Below are 13,321 nucleotides of genomic sequence, written 5' to 3'. Positions count from 1 at the left end.
GTGTGCTTCGAAATGCATTAATTTTGTCTACATTCTATTCTATAGCAATATCTAGTGGTCATTTATTACCCACAGGTTCAGATACGAACTGTCTTTCTGTCCTTTTTCTTTTTGCTTTGACTTAAGAGCACGAACTTCATTCATTCATTCATTCATTCATTCATTCATTCATTCTTCAAAAAAGAGGCTTCAAGTTGTTCAATGCCACTCCCATTTAAAGTTTACTGCCAAACTAAATATGAAACATGGTAATGCATCGATGTTTGCATTTTTTTTAATTTTTTTTAACTCTTTAGGTAATGGACGTTTGAACACATGAGGTAGTGCAACACGGTGTATAGAGATAATTCATAATATTCACAGGCATATATTCTTTAATCTCTATGAAAAAAAACATCTTGTTGAGTAATTTGCAAGAGTATTAGAAGTACTATTCTTTGTTTTTGTCTGCATGATATTATACTGCCTCCTGGTGGCTAAGATGGGCCCACCAGAAGGAAAAGCACAATAGAATTGGAAACTTTATTTTTATTTATTTATTTTTATTTTTTTTATAATTATTGTTTATATTGTGATGGTAGTGACAAGTACATAAAAAAAAAAAAATAAAAATAAAAAAAATAAACGATGCAAAATTGGAGACACCCACAGTTATAGGATGAGATACAGTATACATTTTATTTTACTAATTTCCCCCTCTGGGGATAAATTTAAAATGTTTTTCTTATTTACACACAACAACTATCACTATCTAAAACTCACTTCCCAACAGCAGCTTGCGCTCTCAAGAGCAATACTCTTGTATTGCTTTACCAGGGATAGCTGCAAGTCGGGCGGCTACTTGATAAATGATTCAGTCAGGACTGCGTAGAAAACATGATATACAAGCTAACTCGGAATCCAGCAGGATAAACAGGGCTCCAGAGGCTTAACACCACAAGCTTGGAGAAGAACTCACAGACCTTGCAACAACACGGATGTAAACAAACTAAAGGTATTTGGACAACGCATTAAAAAACATGCTCGCACTTACATTTTATGCTAAATAGCTGATAGCTATTGTACTAGCTGACTTAAATGGACTTTGCACACCTCAACATGCCGCAAGACAGAAACAAATCAATTTATTAGCTGCCATGACTTGGTGCGCCTCCCGTGCACCACATTTAATCAGAATGTGAGGCGCCACTTTGGTGACTTAAGTTGGAGATCTTCATGTACACAACGGCACAAAAGCACCTGCTTGCAAGTGTATGCAAAAATACTAACACAAGTCTAGTCCGGCCCTGCGCAATTCTAGACTGCGCCTCGCGCCAAGCTTGCATTAAGTACTGTCACGGATGAAGATATGTGGACCCAATGGCGGAGAAACAAGGTAGGGAGACAGAGGAAGGGAAACGTGAGGAACTTTATTTACAACCAAGATGGTGATGGACATGATGGGACAGGACGTGAGCAGACTGGTCAAGACGTGGCAGGACAGACTTGGCGGAACGTGGACAGGCTTGGCATGACGTGGACAGGCTTGGCAGGACAGACTTGGCATGACGTGGACAGACTTGGCAGAACGTGGACAGACTTGGCAGAACGTGGACAGACTTGGCATGACGTGGACAGACTTGGCATGACGTGGACAGACATGGCAGGACAGACTTGGCAGAACGTGGACAGGCTTGGCAGAACGTGGACAGACTTGGCATGACGTGGACAGACTTGGCATGACGTGGACAGACATGGCAGGACAGACTTGGCAGAACGTGGACAGGCTTGGCAGAACGTGGACAGACTTGGCATGACGTGGACAGACTTGGCATGACGTGGACAGAGATGGCAGGACAGACTTGGCAGAACGTGGACAGGCTTGGCATGACGTGGACAGACTTGGCATGACGTGGACAGACATGGCAGGACAGACTTGGCAGAACGTGGACAGACATGGCAGGACAAACTTGGCAGAACGTGGACAGACTTGGTAGGACAGACTTGGCATGACGTGGACAGACATGGCAGGACAGACTTGGTAGAACGTGGACAGACTTGGCAGGACAGACTTGGCAGAACGTGGACAGACTTGGTAGGACAGACTTGGCATGACGTGGACAGACTTGGCAACACGTGGACAGACATGGCAGGACAGACTTGGCAGAACGTGGACAGACGTGGCATGAGGTGAATTGACATGGCCGGACAAACTTGACGGGACGGACTTGGCTTGGAGGTGAGGGAGAAACTTGACCAGACGGGAGTGAAAAACTTGACCAGACGGGAGGGGAAAACTTGACCAGAAGCAGAGAAACTTGACTCAATAGCAAACGTTACTAACAAAGCACAGCACCTCACACCAGGATAAGACAAGACAATGCTACCACGACGTGTGGACAAACCCCACTGACTAAATATAACACTACCGACGCACTAACAAGACAGACCTGGGAAACACAGCAGGCAGAAGGCACCAATTAGGTCACACACACTGGGAAGGGAAGACACACGCAGGTGGACAAAGTTAACGATAACGAGACACAGGGAGAACTCAGGACAAAACACTACAAACACCTAAAAACCAAACAAAACCGACCCACATGGAACCAAACGTGGCAAGTACTAAATTAGAGCCCAATATTTTCCATTTCGAATCAAAAGCTACATCACGAGGAATGTTCATTTGTAAGTTGTAGACTCATCTGCAATAACTGAGGTCATAGTGTGACATGGATGCTCTTTTACTGATATGACAAAATACAACGTGTAACACTTCTTTGAAAAAAGTGACTTTTAGGTAGCAGTATTCACATTTGTAAGATGAACCTGAAGAGGCCTTGTCAAACCCAAATGTGGCCTTTAATTCTTCTTTCATGTATCGTGTCTGATTTGAAATGTTAATAATACCACCTGCTACTCACCAGAGGATCTTGACAGTCATAGCTCGTACTCGATGTGTTCATCGTGCACTCGTCAGCGCTTGAGCTGCTCCTTCGCCCGTCAATGCCGATCCAGCTGCTGTCAGCTGACTGATTGCATTAAAGGTTATTGTTGGGCATGTTTGCACTGTCGAAAACATTATGTGTTGAGATTAGATTTAGGATGGACTGAATCCATCACGCAGTTTAGATTTAATAGCTCTATTTCATCTTTAAAATGGTCTTTATTTGAGATCACTGCAACACGCATGTACCTGTGCCCAAGATCGGGAAACAACTGTGCATTATCTGTGACAACACAAAAGATAATATTATAATAAACACAACAATTACTTCCACATTATTCCATAATCTTTTCACAAATTAAATTAAAAACCTCTACCACGTTTACATCATGCTTAACAGTCCATGTACCTCAAAATGTACCTTGTTTGCATCCAGTGTAATGGTCTTTTCTCAGATATCCCAGCCGTTCATATCTGATTTTATGTTCTTTTAAAATGCGTGCTGTTCCAGATAAAGTGCTGTTCGTTCCGCAACTGTTACTGCTGATGAGCCTCAGGACTGTTGTCAGGAGTGTGCAGGAGAGGTTAACTTTTTGCTCCAGGGATGAAGTTCGGAACACCTCCAACTTCTGTGCTAATCCTTTCTTCCCTCTAGAGTGATGGCAATAATCACCTGCTTTAACAGTGGAAACAACATTGTCTAATTACAAATACAACTCGCAACTTTCTATTTAGAACGCACCTCCTGAAGTTATCTTTGCTGGGAATTTCATCACTTCAACTTGCGAATCACAATTTTTGTTCCTTGACATTTGGGTAATTGCACCAAACTCTCGGCAAGCTTCTTGGAGTCTCAACCTTCCTTCTTTTCCACCAAACAGTTTAATCAGTTTACAGTAAACAAGTGATGACAATGGAGGACATCTTCACATATGACAAAAGATAGAATCATCTTTGTTTCGTACACACACATACATGGAATTTAACCTCTACATCACAAAAGCAGACACAGCAAACACACAGTGTTAGTGGCAAGCACTGGAGCAGGAGTCCCTCTACAGATTGATGCCCAAAAGTGGTATCACAACTACAAAACTGAATAAAAAAATCTTATGCTCATTGTAAATCTGATGAAAGATGCTCCTTATTTATCCTACATGCCTGAGTGCAAGCTTCAGAAAGTTGGAAAAAATCAGGAGAAAAACGCCACTTGAGTCAACAAACACTGTGAAAGGAATAGAATGATATAAGGATATAAGTGATATAATGCACGGAATATAATGAATAGTTTATTAATGTGACTATATTTGAACGTAAGAGTGAAGATCTGCTATTCTTTTTCAAGAATGCATCATGAGCTTGTGGATTGTCATACTGCTCACACTGCAATGTGTCATGTCAGACGAGACATTCGTCGACAATTTTAAGACGCTTTTTTTTTTATTTATTTATGTATTAATCCTTGCAGAATACCTGCAACACATTGTTTTATTACTGTATATATTTGAAAGTTCCATTACAACTGCTGCTACTATTTAAAATACTGTAGTTATTAAACTGATTTTGTTCCTGACACGACGAGAGAAAGTAGGACTCAGACGCAGGTATAAAGTTGGCCAACAAGGCTGCAGCTTTAATGGCTGGAAACTCAAATCGCCTCTTAAAGAGGGAAAAAAGGCTGAACAAAAAGAGCTCCAAACTGGAGATACCAAAAGGGCACTCAAAAACAGGGACAACAAAAGGCGCTCCACTAGGGAGGAAAACAAGGGGCAAACTAAGGGCGCAAGACAAGGCAAGGCAAGGCAAGGCAAGGCAAGGCAAGGCAAGGCAAGGCAAGGCAAGGCAAGGCAAGGCAAGGCAAGGCAAGGCAAGGCAAGGCAAGAAACAAGGACTGTGGTACGAGGGCTGTGAGGACGCTTCCATGCACTGAGATGTGTGACACTTCGGCACTGAGGGGAGAATGCAGGTGGCTTTTATTGTCTGGGTTGATTGGTAGCAGGTGGTGATGATCATGGGCGGGGACCGGTAATCAGTGAACTGCAGGAAGGGCAAGTGACCTGGGGTGAGAGTAGAGTTAACACTTTCAAAATAAAACGGGAACATGACTATAAAAATAAAAGTGTGAACCGCCACGCTGGTGGAGGCGTGACAGTTCCAAACATTTGCAAAATATTATGTACAATGTGCGATCTAATGCAGTATGAATTAACCTCACAAGCCAGATTGATAATTGGGATTCACTGGAGGGAGTTCTTCACATTATCAATCTGGGATTTCACTCGGCAGATCCGTTCGGGAAAGGAGGGACTGCTGTACAATACTTCGAGCTAATTGGGCGCTGCGGCATCTTTGCGGATGAAAATGCCGTCTTCCGTCTCGTCTTAGGGGGAAGGGGTCTTCGGGCAGCACGAACATCAGCAGATAAAAATGCACGAAGCGCCTCTCGCTGTTCAAATTCAACAAGGAAACGGTGAGTAATTCTGCGAGAAGAGGATTAATTGCAGCGTCCATTTGTCTGTTAAGTTTGTTTGCTTGATTGGTCCAACCTCAAAAAGGTCGGGTGAGGTGCAGACTTGGTGGTCAAATAAAAAGGATAAACTATCTTATCCTGAATATTTTAATGTCAATAATAAAAAAGTAGTGAATACAGAAATTATTGCAAATAATTTTAATGAGTTCTTTGTAACTGTAGGAGCTGATCTCGCCAAGAAAATTCCAGAATCCTCCTCTCACGATGAGAACAGTTATACAGGAAACCTACACTCTATGTTTTTGGAGCCAGTCATGGACACCGAGATAAGACACTTGGTTGCCAAATGCACAGCAAAAAACTCCTGTGACTCAAACGGTTTTGATATGAAGTTAATTAAGAGTATAAGAAATGAAATTCTATGTCCACTAACTTATATATGTAATTTTTCATTTCAGACTGGGATATTCCCAGATGAAATGAAAATAGCAAAAATTATTCCTATATACAAAACTGGTGATGTTCATGATTATGGTAACTATAGACCTATCTCAATTTTGCCACAGTTGTCAAAAATTTTAGAAAAACTTTTTAATAATAGACTTGATAAATTTATAACCAAACTTAAATTGCAATATGATAGCCAATATGGTTTTAGAAAAGAACATTCTACGGCCCATGCCCTGACTGAATCTATGGAAATAATCACAGATGCTATTGACCGAAAATTATATACTATTGGAATATTTCTTGATCTAAAAAAAGCGTTTGACACTGTAAATCACAAAATATTATTGAATAAATTAGAGAGAATGGGGATTAGGGGCACTGTATTAGATTGGTTACGAAGCTATCTAACCAAAAGATATCAGTATGTGACATTTGGAGGGAGTACTTCTAATAAAATGGATGTTTTATGTGGTGTACCTCAGGGCTCGATTTTGGGCCCTAAATTGTTTATACTGTATATAAATGATATATGTAAAGTTTCTACTGTGCTAAAGATGGTACTCTTCGCTGATGATACAAATATTTTCTGTACAGGTGAGGATATACAGAAGCTAGTGCAAATAATAAATGAGGAATTACATAAACTACAACAATGGCTTAATGCCAACAAATTGTCTATTAATCTTAACAAGACTAAGTTTATTTTATTTGGTAAAAAAGGAACTAAAGAAAATATCTGCATACAAATTTCTAATGTAAATATTGAACGGGTAAGCCAACACAATGTGTTGGGAATAACTATTGACGAGATGCTTACATGGATTCCTCACATAACACAGTTTAAAAAAAAACTGGCAAGAAGTATATCCATCCTCTACAGAACTCAAAAAATATTGAGTCAAAAGGCACTCCAAATAATCTATAATGCATTGATTTTGCCTTATTTGACTTACTGTGTTGAAATTTGGGGAAACACTTATAAAAGTCGAGAGCAGTAAGAATTATCCATAGTGCGCCTTATAATGCACATACACATAAATTGTTCATTGAAGCTAAACTATTGAAATTATATGATCTAATAAACTATAGAACTATTCAAATAATGTATAAGGCGGCTAGACACTGTCTCCCTTATAATTTGCAAACATGCTTTCAGGAGAAGGAATCGAAATATGATTTGAGAGAGAAACTTGTGTTTGTTCAGAGATGTGTTAGAACTACACTAAAGTCATTTTCGATCTCCTGTATGGGTGTAAAATTATGGAATTCATTACATTGTGGACTAACTGGAATACAGACACTATCTGGATTTAAGAAAAAATATAAAGAATTGGTATTAATTAGTTATAATGAAGAAAATGTTTAACCTGTCTTTTGTTTTATTTTTGTGTGTGAGAGCAATAACTCTTGTGTTAAAAACAAGGAGGGAGCTGCAACACAGAAATGTAAACACGTCTATGTTGTTGAAGTGCAAGGACATTTAATCTTGACTCATTTGAAAACAGCATCTGTGCTGAGTGCTGAGAAAAGGACACTCTGCTCCAAAAACTTTTGACAAACCAGTATGGAGCTAATTAGCTGGTCTCGAAGTGCGTTTGACAAAATCTTTTCTACGATGAGACCTGGACCTACTCAGCGTTCATGTCCAAGTGGAACTTACATGTCTGGATATGCTGAAGATTCCTGGGCTAAGTGGAGACCATTGTGTCTGACAAATCTGGATTTGGAGGATGTGGAAGATTTGTACCTGATGGCTGTGCTGGTGGTTATGCTGATTCTGCTTGGGATTGGATTCTACTGGCTGTTTCGTACGCTACGAAAAATGTCTGATCGCCAGAAGAATGCAGAGGAAATGGCTGCGGCCACCCTGAGAGCCATCACTGGCGTGCAAGCCGGCCGAACTAAGGCCTGTGATGACACTTCTCTGGTGAAAAACGACCTTGCAGCACTCAACCTCGCCATGAATGGAATGAGGAGAGACATGGCCACAAGGTTGCTCGAACTGGAGAAAAAAGTCGCAATGAATCAAAATCGTGGACGGATCTGAGTGACGGAGGTGTCGACAAGAAAACAGGACAACCTCTTGTTCTTGAGCAGCAGAGTGGCGCAGCGGAAGCGTGCTGGGCCCATAACCCAGAGGTCGATGGATCGAAACCATCCTCTGCTATCTAAAACTGTTTCCAGATTAGCACAACCCCAAGTCTGGGACGTGGTTGAACTACTTCCAAGTGTTTCTTTTGAAGGTTTACTCTGAGAGGTTTGGAGTTGGCGACGATTGAGTAGCTAACTCCAAACTTATCAGAAGTGGCCAAGCCATGTATTTTGATGAGTCCGATGACTTTATCGTGGTAAGAAAATTAAAATCTCTGCTTTGTGAGAAACACAATCCAAGTCAGATCTGGCAGTGGTGGGATTTGAACCCACGCCTCCTGAGAGACTGGAGCCTTAATCCAGCGCCTTTGACCGCTCGGCCACACTACCTGAAGCCTGATGTTTCGATGCACGGGTTTGTTGGCATATTTAAGTAGTTTTGTCGCGGAGGAGGATAGGGTTCCACAAAAATATCCAGTTTAGAAGTGTCTAACCGAGCCTTGTGCAAAAGGTGATGAATTCCGCTCGGATGCGAGGTAAATTATCTTCAAGACAACCAGAAATGTCCAGTGGTAATAGGTTTTGGACTAAGTGCTTGTTTGCCTAACTGATTGAAAATCGTCTCCCAAGTCATCCACGGGTATTTTAGGACACTACCTCCCTTGACAAGCAACTGGCAGTGGTAGGATTTGAACCCATACCCCCTGAGAGACTTGAGCCTAAATACAGTGCCTTCGACCACTCTGCCACACGACCCTGTGAAGCTTTATCAGAAAGGGACATTTGTTGGCAATTTAAGAAATGTTGCGGTTTGAGGTGCAGACTTGGTGGTCAAATAGTCGCCTTCCACACCAATTTCCAGGTTTGTGATGTCTTGCATAGCCTTGTGCACAACGTGATACAGCCTGCTCGGATCCATGGTCAGGCGACCTAATTCTTCTTCAGCAACAAGAGAACAGGACAACTTCTTGTTCTCGAGCAGCAGAGTGGCGCAGCGGAAGCGTGCTGGGCCCATAACCCAGAGGTCGATGGATCGAAACCATCCTCTGCTATCTATAACTGTTTCCAGATTAGCACAACCCCAATTCTGGGTTGTTGTTGAGCTACTTCCAAGTGTTTCTTTTGAAGGTTTACTCTGAGAAGTTTTTAGTTGTCTACGCAATGGCTGTGGCCAAGCCATGTATTTTGATGAGTCCGATGACTTTATCGTGGTAAGAAAATTAAAATCTCTGCTTTGTGAGAAACACTACTCCAAGTCAGAACTGGCAGGAGTAGGATTTGAACCCACGCCTCCTGAGAGACTGGAGCCTTAATCCAGCGCCTTTGACCTCTCAGCCACACTACCTGCAGGATGCTGTTTAGACGCACAGGTTTGTTGGCATATTTAAGTAGTTTTGTCACGGAGGAGAATAGGTTTCCACAAAAATATCCAGTTTAGAAGTGTCCAACCGAGACTTGTGCAAAAGGTGATGAATTCAGCTCGGATGAGAGGTAAATTATCTTCAAGACAACCAGAAATGTCCAGTGGTAATCGGTTTTGGACTAAATGCTTGTTTGCCTCACTGATTGAAAATTATCTCCCAAGTCACCGACAGGTATTTTAGGACACTACCTCCATTGACAAGGAACTGGCAGTGGTGGGATTTGAACCCACACATCCTGAGAGACTGGAGCCTAAATCCAGCGCCTTCGACCACTCGGCCACTCGGCCACACCACCCTGTGAAGCTTTATCAGAAAGGGACATTTGTTGGCAATTTAAGAAATGTTGCGGTTTGAGGTGCAGACTTGGTGGTCAAATAGTCGTCTTCCACACCAATTTCCAGGTTTGTGATGTCTTGCATAGCCTTGTGCACAACGTGATACAGCCTGCTCGGATCCATGGTCAAGCGACCTAATTCTTCTTAAGCACAAGAAAACAGGACAACCCCTTGTTCTTGAGCAGCAGAGTGGCGCAGCGGAAGCGTGCTGGGCCCATAACCCAGAGGTCGATGGATTGAAACCATCCTCTGTTATCTATAACTGTTTGCAGATTAACACAACCCGAAGTCTGGGATGTTGTTGAACTACTTCCAAGTGTTTCTTTTGAAGGTTTACTCTGAGAAGTTTTTAGTTGGCTACTCAATGGCTGTGACCAAGCCATGTACTTTGATGAGTCCAATGACTTCATCGTGGTAAGAAAATTAAAATCTCTGCTTTGTGAGAAACACAATTCAAGTCAGAACTGGCAGTGGTGGGATTTGAACCCACGCCTCCTGAGAGACTGGAGTCTTAACCCAGCGCCTTTGATCGCTCAGCCACACTACCTGCAGGCTGCTGTTTAGTTGCACGGGTTTGTTGGCATATTTAAGTAGTTTTGTCGCGGAGGATGATAGGTTTCCACAAAAATATCCAGTTTAGAAGTGTCCAACCGAGCCTTGTGCAAAATGTGATGAATTCCGCTTGGATGAGAGGTAAATTATCTTCAAGACAACCAGAAATGTCCAGTGGTAATCGGTTTTGGACTAATTGCTTGTTTGCCTAACTGATTGAAAATTGTCTCCCAAGTCACTGACGGGTATTTTAGGACACTAACACCATTGACAAGCAACTCGCAGTGGTGCGATTTGAACCCACACTTCCTGAGAGACTGGAACCTAAATCCTGCACCTTCGACCACTCGGCCACACTACCCTGTGAAGCTTTATCAAAAAGGGACATTTGTTGGCAATTTAAGAAATGTTGCGGTTTGAGGTGCAGACTTGGTGGTCAAATAGTCGTCTTCCACACCAATTTCCAGGTTTGTGATGTCTTGCATAGCCTTGTGCACAACGTGATACAGCCTGCTCGGATCCATGGGCAGACGACCTAATTCTTCTTCAGCGACAAGAGTATAGGACAAATGCTTGCTCTTAAGCAGCAGAGTGGCGCAGCGGAAGCGTGCTGGGCCCATAACCCAGAGGTCGATGGATCGAAACCATCCTCTGCTATCTATAACGGTTTGCAGATTAGCACAACCCCAAGTCTGGGATGTCGTTGAACTACTTCCAACTGTTACTTTTGAAGGTTTACTCTGAGAAGTTTTGAGTTGGCTACTCAAAGGCTGTGGCCAAGCCATGTATTTTGATGAGTCCGATGACTTCATCGTGGTAAGAAAATTAAAATCTCTGCTTTGTGAGAAACACAATCCAAGGTAGAACTGGCAGTGGTGGGATTTGAACCCACGCCTCCTGAGAGACTGGAGCCTTAATCCAGCGCCTTTGACCGCTCGGCCACACTACCTGTAGACTGCTGTTTAGACGCACGGGTTTGTTGGCATATTTAAGTAGTTTTATCGCGGAGGAGGATGGGTTTCCACAAAAATATCCAGTTTAGAAGTGTCCAACCGAGCCTTGTGAAAAAGCTGATGAATTCCGCTCGGATGAGAGGTAAATTATCTTCAAGACAACCAGAAATGTCCAGTGGTAATCGGTTTTGGACTAAATGCTTGTTTGCCTAACTGATTGAAAATTATCTCCCAAGACACCCACGGGTATTTTAGGATATTAACTCCATTGACAAGGAACTGGCAGTGGTTGGATTTGAACCCACACCCCCTGAGAGACTGGAGCCTAAATCCAGCGCCTTCGACCACTCGGCCACACTGCCCTGTGAAGCTTTATCAGAAAGGGACATTTGTTGGCAATTTAAGAAATGTTGCGGTTTGAGGTGCAGACTTGGTGGTCAAATAGTCGTCTTCCACACCAATTTCCAGATTTGTGATGTCTTGCATAGCCTTGTGCACAACGTGATACAGCCTGCTCGGATCCATGGTCAGGCGACCTAATTCTTCTTCAGCGACAAGAGAACAGGACAACTTCTTGTTCTCCAGCAGCAGAGTGCCGCAGCGGAAGCCTGCTGGGCCCATAACCCAGAGGTCGATGGATCGAAACCATCCTCTGCTATCTATAACTGTTTGCAGATTAGCACAACCCCAAGTCTGGGATGTAGTTTAACTACTTCCAAGTGTTACTTTTGAAGGTTTACTCTGAGAAGTTTGGAGTTGGCTCCTCAATTGGCTGTGGCCAAGCCATGTATTTTGATGAGTCAATGACTTTATCGTGGTAAGAAAATTAAAATCTCTGCTTTGTGAGAAACACAATCCAAGGCAGAACTGGCAGTGGTGGGATTTGAACTCACGCCTCCTGAGAGACTGGAGCCTTAATCCAGCGCCTTTGACCGCTCGGCCACACTACCTGCAGGATGCTGTTCAGACGCACGGGTTTCTTGGCATATTTAAGTAGCTTTGTCACGGAGGAGGATAGGTTTCCACGAAAATATCCAGTTTAGAAGTGTCCAACCGAGCCTTGTGCAAAAGGTGATGAATTCCGCTCGGATGAGAGGTAAATTATCTTCAAGACAACCAGAAATGTCCAGTGGTAATCGGTTTTGGACTAAATGCTATTTTGCCTAACTGATTGAAAATTATCTCCCAAGTCACCCACAGGTATTTTAGGACACTACCTCCATTGACAAGCAACTGGCAGTGGTGGGATTTGAACCCACGCCTCCTGAGAGACTGGAGCCTAAATCCAGTGCCTTCGACCACTCAGCCACACTACTCTGTGAAGCTTTATCAGAAAGGGACATTTGTTGGCAATTTAATAAATGTTGCGGTTTGAGGTGCAGACTTGGTGGTCAAATAGTCGTCTTCCACACCAATTTCCAAATTTGTGATGTCCTGCATAGCCTTGTGCACAACGTGATACAGCCTGCTCGGATCCATGGTCAGGCGACCTAATTCTTCTTCAGCGACAAGAGAACAGGACAAATTCTTGTTCTCGAGTAGCAGAGTGGCGCAGCGGAAGCGTGCTGGGCCCATAACCCAGAGGTCAATGGATCGAAACCATCCTCTGCTATCTATAACTGTTTGCAGATTAGCACAACCCCAAGTCTGGGATGTTGTTGAACTACTTCCAAGTGTTACTTTTGAAGGTTTACTCTGAGAAGTTTTGAGTTGGCTACTCAATGGCTGTGGCCAAGCCATGTATTTTGATGAGTCGATGTCTTCATCGTGGTAAGAAAATTAAAATCTCTACTGTGTGAGAAACACAATCCAAGGCAGAACTGGCAGTGGTGGGATTTGAACCCACGCCTCCTGAGAGACTGGAGCCTAAATCCAGTGCCTTCGACCACTCAGCCACACTACCCTGTGAAGCTTTATCAGAAAGGGACATTTGTTGGCAATTTAATAAATGTTGCGGTTTGAGGTGCAGACTTGGTGGTCAAATAGTCGTCTTCCACACCAATTTCCAAATTTGTGATGTCCTGCATAGCCTTGTGCACAACGTGATACAGCCTGCTCGGATCCATGGTCAGGCAACCTAATTCTTCTTCAGCGACAAGAGAACAGGACAAATTCTTGTT

General features: G+C 42.8%; 1 protein-coding gene and 11 non-coding genes across 13 annotated transcripts in view; 4 read left to right on the top strand and 8 right to left on the bottom strand.

Moving 5' to 3' along the window:
* Positions 1–13,321, top strand: part of syt6a (synaptotagmin VIa) — a 94,761-nt gene that overhangs the window by 32,417 nt on the left and 49,023 nt on the right. The gene's annotated exons all lie outside the window — the stretch shown is intronic.
* On the top strand, positions 7,942–8,013 carry trnam-cau (transfer RNA methionine (anticodon CAU)). The gene has a single exon. It is a non-coding gene; the product is annotated as a tRNA-Met (tRNA).
* trnal-aag (transfer RNA leucine (anticodon AAG)) lies at positions 8,246–8,327 on the bottom strand. The gene has a single exon. It is a non-coding gene; the product is annotated as a tRNA-Leu (tRNA).
* Positions 8,918–8,989, top strand: trnam-cau (transfer RNA methionine (anticodon CAU)). The gene has a single exon. It is a non-coding gene; the product is annotated as a tRNA-Met (tRNA).
* Positions 9,567–9,656, bottom strand: trnal-uag (transfer RNA leucine (anticodon UAG)). Its single transcript has one exon. It is a non-coding gene; the product is annotated as a tRNA-Leu (tRNA).
* trnal-aag (transfer RNA leucine (anticodon AAG)) lies at positions 10,162–10,243 on the bottom strand. Its single transcript has one exon. It is a non-coding gene; the product is annotated as a tRNA-Leu (tRNA).
* trnam-cau (transfer RNA methionine (anticodon CAU)) lies at positions 10,834–10,905 on the top strand. The gene has a single exon. It is a non-coding gene; the product is annotated as a tRNA-Met (tRNA).
* trnal-aag (transfer RNA leucine (anticodon AAG)) lies at positions 11,116–11,197 on the bottom strand. Its single transcript has one exon. It is a non-coding gene; the product is annotated as a tRNA-Leu (tRNA).
* trnal-uag (transfer RNA leucine (anticodon UAG)) lies at positions 11,482–11,563 on the bottom strand. Its single transcript has one exon. It is a non-coding gene; the product is annotated as a tRNA-Leu (tRNA).
* trnal-aag (transfer RNA leucine (anticodon AAG)) lies at positions 12,070–12,151 on the bottom strand. Its single transcript has one exon. It is a non-coding gene; the product is annotated as a tRNA-Leu (tRNA).
* On the bottom strand, positions 12,436–12,517 carry trnal-uag (transfer RNA leucine (anticodon UAG)). Its single transcript has one exon. It is a non-coding gene; the product is annotated as a tRNA-Leu (tRNA).
* Positions 13,023–13,104, bottom strand: trnal-uag (transfer RNA leucine (anticodon UAG)). The gene has a single exon. It is a non-coding gene; the product is annotated as a tRNA-Leu (tRNA).

The sequence above is a fragment of the Festucalex cinctus genome, chromosome 2 (assembly GCF_051991245.1).
Source record: "Festucalex cinctus isolate MCC-2025b chromosome 2, RoL_Fcin_1.0, whole genome shotgun sequence".
Lineage (NCBI taxonomy): Eukaryota > Metazoa > Chordata > Actinopteri > Syngnathiformes > Syngnathidae > Festucalex > Festucalex cinctus.
The sequence above is the reverse complement of the archived record's forward strand: the minus strand, read 5'-3'. Positions and strand labels throughout refer to the sequence as shown.